This window comes from Sinocyclocheilus grahami, unplaced genomic scaffold (assembly GCF_001515645.1).
Source record: "Sinocyclocheilus grahami isolate Dianchi unplaced genomic scaffold, SAMN03320097.WGS_v1.1 scaffold2882.1, whole genome shotgun sequence".
In the NCBI taxonomy this organism is placed as follows: Eukaryota; Metazoa; Chordata; class Actinopteri; order Cypriniformes; family Cyprinidae; genus Sinocyclocheilus; species Sinocyclocheilus grahami.
The window spans coordinates 16,977-23,184 of record NW_015508057.1 but is presented as its reverse complement, the minus strand read 5'-3'; positions in this window follow the sequence as shown (position 1 = coordinate 23,184).

The following is a 6,208-nucleotide window of genomic DNA, read 5'->3' as shown; positions in this document are numbered from 1 at the left end:
AAATTTAGCAACAAAATTGCTAAGTTGGCAACACTGGCTACTGCTGCTTGTTATTGCTAACTCCCTCTTCTTCTTCTTCTTCTTTTGGAGTTTTATGGCAGTAGGCAAACAAATTATTGCTAACTCCCTCTACCCACATGACTTTACTTAAGGAAACTTAAAACACCCTAGCAACCCTAGTGGTAAGGAAGAAAACTGCCCACAAAATTCTTATTAATAGGGTTGTGTCTGTTACACCTTAAATATGGCTCATGAGATACACTTTCCTGCAGAGTTTAGCTCCAACTTTGATCAAACTCACCCACCTGTGATTTTCTAATGATCCTGAAGACATTGATTAGCATGCTCAGGTGTGTTTGATTAAGGTTAGAACTAAAATCTGCAGGAAAGTGGATCTCGTAAGCCAGATTTGAGCTCACCATAGCTCTGCAGAAAAACCTAAACACATGAGTCAGATGTATATAATACCAGGAGCATTTCTAGCCTTTCAACAGCACTCAACACCAGCCCTGCTCCTACTCTCTTTTTGAAAAAGTTTGGGATAAAAATTTATATAAATAGCCTTTACCTGAAGTGCCGTTTACAAGCTGCACATGCAATAAAGAGCTGCTTTGTTGTTGATAAACGTTGATAAAGTTTTGTTTCCTACAATAGATTTTAGGTATATCCAACTCATTCAGCGATCTTATCGTTTTGTTTCTCATAAAATATACCATTACTATTTCGATGTGAGAAGCAGCTGCAAATGATTCAGTGCCTGAGTGAACATTCATGAATCTGCCATCGCCAGTACAGATTCTAAACAGGTGAAAGAAAACACACACGATGCTCTGATTGAAATCATATCAGAGAAAATTATTCTCAGGTCGGTATACATAAATCTTCATTAATTAACACATAAGGATTTATTAATCCATCCACACTTTTCATCCAGCTGAAAATGCTTTATAAATATTAAATAATCATAATCATTTAACATTTGTAAATATATATTCTCATAAATGTCACATATTCAAATTTATTGTCACAATTTAGTGTCACATATTAATGTATGTATAAATTTCTGTTTCCCGTACACATAGGTACAAAGAAAAATTGAGGCTGGAGGAGGAGTTCATGCAAAACTGGGATGTTTATCTCTCATAAGCTGTTGTGCCACCGAAGTGTTTCTGTTCACTGATTGTATGTGTTTTTGTCAAAGAGCATCATTAGCAATGGCAACAATAATTAATTCAGTCCTGATACTACTATTTTTAAATGGTTTGCTATTTTCTAAATAATAATAATAATATATTGCTGTATAAATACATTTAGCAAGCACATAGTTATACTTTTTCTGACTTTTCAGTTTATTATATTTCTCTCTCCCACAGATATTCATTGTCAGACCTTCACTCAGTCTCAAGATGTGGTAAAAAGACCAGGTGAATCTTTTCGGCTGGTCTGTACTGCCTCTGGATTTACATTCAGCAGCAACAGGGCAGCTGTGGTGAGACAAGCACCCAGTAAAGGACTGGAATGGATTGCATACATCAGCACATCTAGTTCTCCAATCTACTATTCCCAGTCAGTTCAGGGCAGGTTCACAGTGTCCAGAGATGATTCCAGCAGTCAACTGTACCTACAGATGAACAGCCTCAAGACTGAAGACACTGCTGTGTATTACTGCGCTAGAGAGTCACTGTGAATGAGTTCAGTGTCAAAGCAATACAAAAACCACCACCTTTCCTGTCGACTTCACTTATGCTCCAGATGTACTGTTCCATTTCCAAGAGGTGGCGCTCTTGTCAAGCAGTCTTTGTTCACTGTTTCAGACATCATTCAATGAATTTGTTTTCTTTACCAAGAAACAGACAGTCCAATTTATAAATTCTAAAGAAACACAAATAATTCTTAATAAATTTGAGCAGCAGCCTTAGAGCATGCCTCATTTGTATTTTTTGTAAAATATCAGTACATCAGTTAAACTAATGGTTAAACTAAGAGTCAGATTTGTAACCGGAAGGTTATGGGTTTAAGTATCAGTTCTGAGCAGTGCTCTCTTCCACTCACAATACCCACTACTGAGGTGCCCTTGAGCAAGGCACTGAACCCCCAATTGCTCCCAGGTACTAAAGCAAGAATGGCTGCCCACTGCTCTGGGTGTGTGTGTTCACTACACTGCAGTGAGTGTGCACTTGGATGAAATAAATGCAGAGCACGTATTCCGACTATGGGCAACCATACTTGGCTACACATCACTCACTTACTTACTTACATTAATATGTGCCACAGTATACATTAAATTTAAGCAGTGGCGGGCCGTGCATTTTACACCTAGGCCTTCAGTGGCGTCCTACATGAATTAATCCATCTCTTCATACCATCATAATGATGCCACGGCTATAGAAACAATAAATATTACACAGTAATGCAGTATAACAGGGCACTACATAACAGACAGGTATCTTATCTAGCGAGAATGAATGCCATTACTAACGAAAGAAACCCAATTAACAATTGCGCAACACATCATCTAGCTGAAGCATTAACCTAACAAAATGACACAAATACAGTCCATCCGATGTTCTTACAGACATAAACAAGAGACCTTTCATTTATACCTTACAGATAGCATTGGTATAAAACAAATAAGGTGATTACATGTGTTTTAAAGTTGACCTAACAATTGAATGTTCTCTTACTGCTTTATTTCGTCTTCACGAGTCTCCCGCCGGTCTACCAGCACACTGCGGGATGAAAATACTGGTTAGCACAGCTTTACTAGGAAAATGTGCAAGTAACATTAAAATAATTCATACAAGACGATGAAGAAAAGTGTATAGATGTGTTTTAACGTACCTCTGTGACTCATCTCCCCGCTGGTCTGCCTCGGAGGAAAAAAACGGTTAATACAGCTCCACTGAGATATTCTTACGGAAACTTAAACCTGGCTTTATATCGTGCAAATAACATCAGCACAATGCATCAAGCGATAAAAGAGTCAAAAATGAAAATTAACCTACCATACTCTAGTGGTTTTTCATCTTCACGAGTCTTTCACAGAGCCGGTGCCGAGGAGGTGTGTAGATGTTTATCACAGTCATTAGGACTACTGTTTTTACATTTACTAAATATAGTAGGCAAATATTTTTTCAAGGGTGTTGGAAACCTGCTATTGGCAGCGTCTGTGTTTTTCAGTGGCATTCACTTTGCTAAATTTGAACGGTTTTGTAAGAACATGAACCTCAAAACAATAAGCGAAGACACATACACAACACTTAGGAAGAAGTATGTGTTCCCAGCTCTTGAGAAGACATGGGCCAAAGAACAGAATGCAGTGTTGAGCAGTTTGAAGTCAAGCGAAGTTGTCCTCTGTGGAGATGGCCGGTGTGACTCTCCCGGTCATTGTGCCAAATACTGCACCTACACTTTTATAGATGTGGGATTCTGAAGGCCTTAAGGCAGATTTCTTTGACCCTGGCAACACGATTGCTGAAATATGATTGGATAAAAGCTCTAATATAAACATACACTGCTGGAAGCAGTGCAACCAAGAGAAAAGCTATGAACTGAAGAGAATAGACTATTGGAAATAATTTAATACACATTCATGGAAAAATATATTAAAACTAAATCAGTGATTCTGATAGTGTTTAGGCCAGCAGAGAAGGCTTTGCTGGCCCTGACGGCCCACCACTGAATTTAAGTCAATTCATTTAGGAAGGAAAAAAATCAATGAGTACATCAAAATAAATGTGAGAATAAGATCAGTCCACAGTAATTTTCTGAGGTGAAATGTGTCAATAATGTGCACAACTCATTAATTAATGGCGATTTAAATGTATGTTCCCATGTGTTAACTGTATTGAGTTAAATCAGCCGGCTCTCATGGTTATAAAACCTGGGGAATCATTTTCCATCGGCTATATATATATATAATTTTATTATCATTTGATGTATTAGCTTCAGCTGCTAGACAAATAGCAAATTTCCTGCTGTCAAAATTTGATTTTTCTGTAATAAAGATTTTTTGAATCTATACTTCTAAAATCCTGTGCACTTTTCTAAAATACTGTACATTGCAAGAAAATTAGCAATGCAGAAGAGGAGTTAATGGGAAACAGTAATGTGTTTTCTTCTTAAGCTGAAATAAGCTTTGTAATGTGTCTGTATTTGCTGACAGCATAGATCATCTCTCTGAATTTTCATTCAGCAGTTGTGCTGCAGCTGTTGTGAGATAAATCCCTGGAAAAGGACTGGAGTGGATTGCATTCATCCATTTAAACTGTTCTTACATCTTCTATTCCCAGTCAGTCCAGGGCAGGTTCACAGTGTCCAGAGATGACTACAGAGTGCATTTAATACATTAAATACCAAGTATTACACTTAATTTGTTTGTTGAATATGTTTCATCACAATGAGTTGTGCTCATGCTGTTTCATTACCAAGAGGTGTCTGTTGTATTCATTGAAATTTTTGGTATATGCATTTATTTGGAACTTTTTTAACTTTCACTATATAATTTTTTTGATAAACATCAAATTATAAGTCCTAGATTATACAATAGATGCATAAAGAGGTTTCTAAATTTTGTGCTACATATTGCTATAAAAGTGCAGTGTTTAAAATGATCAAAACTATTAATCATTAAAAAATAAAAAAATTAGGCAACAAAATAAAAACATGCATGCATCTTGAACGACCAATAAGAATCTCTAAATAGGCCTTCATATCAAAACATCAAAGGTTTATATTTATATTAAGAATGTATTTATTGGACATTTAATAACTTGACACGTTAAAGAAAAGAGACGTCCTCTCATTTTCCTAATCTTTTTATTGTGCGTACAAACTTATGTTGTCCCTTTTCTTTAGAAAGCAATTGTTCCAGATATTAAAAAAATAAAGATTAAATGGCAAAAGCACTGAAGTTTCACATCTTGGACAACAAAATGACTACAGTATATGCAAATACTCCATCTGCTCCATGTACTAAAGTGAAGTGTGTCTGAGGCACAGAAGGAGAAATTCACATCATTTTTAATCATGATCTTCTCATCAGCTCTGCTATTGCTGGTGGCAGCTGCATCCTGTGAGCTTGACTGATTTTTTATTAAATCTATAACAGTGAAATAAGCTTCTGTTAACAGACGTTTTGAGACATAACTAATAACACATTCTTTCATTGTTATTTTCAGGTGGAGTTTTCTGTGTTGAGCTCACTCAACCTCCATCTATGGTTGTGAAACCTCAAGAATCATTCTCCATCTCCTGCAGGATTTCAGTATCAAGCTATTGCATTCACTGGATCCGTCAACCCACTGGAAAAGCATTAGAATGGCTCGGATATCTTTGTAGTAGTGGTGGCACTGACATTAAAGACTCAGTGAAAAACAAGATCAGTTTCACCCAGGACACATCCAAAAACACAGTGTTTCTACAGGGGAAGAATTTTCAGACTGAGGACTCAGCTGTGTATTACTGTGCAAGAGAGTCACAGTGACTAAACAAGCCACAGCTCTGTACAAAAACCTGAACACATGAATCAGAGATACGTAATACCAGGGGCATTTTTATCCTTTCATCAGCCCCACTCTCTCTTTTTTTTTTTTATACAGTTTGGAAAAAAGGACACATAGTCTTTACCTGAAGTACAGAGTCATTTAAGCTGCACACACAATAAAGAGCTGCTTCATTGCTGATAAACAAAAAAAGATGTCTGCAAGTTTTGTTTCTTATTGTAGATTTTAGGTAAATATCCACCTAAATTCAGGGCTCTTATTGTTATAGTTCTCATAAAAATCCCATCACTATTTCAGTGTGAGAAGCCGCTGCGAACAATTCAGTGCCTGAGTGAACATTGATGAATTTGGCATTACCAGTACTGTGGTGAAAAAAACACACACACGATTGTCACACATAATCCTCTGATTGTAATATTATCAGAGAAAATTATTCTCAGGTCAGCATACAGTAATCTCCATTAACACAAGGATTTATTGATCCATTCACACTTTTCATCCACCTGAAAATGCTTTAAAAATATTAAAGTTTATTAAAATGTATGAAATATGTTCTCATAAATGCCACATATTCAAATTTATTGTCACAAATTTAATGTTACATATTAATTAATTTATGTACAAATATCTAGGGATGTGCCAAACAAATAGGGTTGCCAACTTCAGAAAAGGAAAATAAGGGACAATCGTGGTTTTTCATAGAA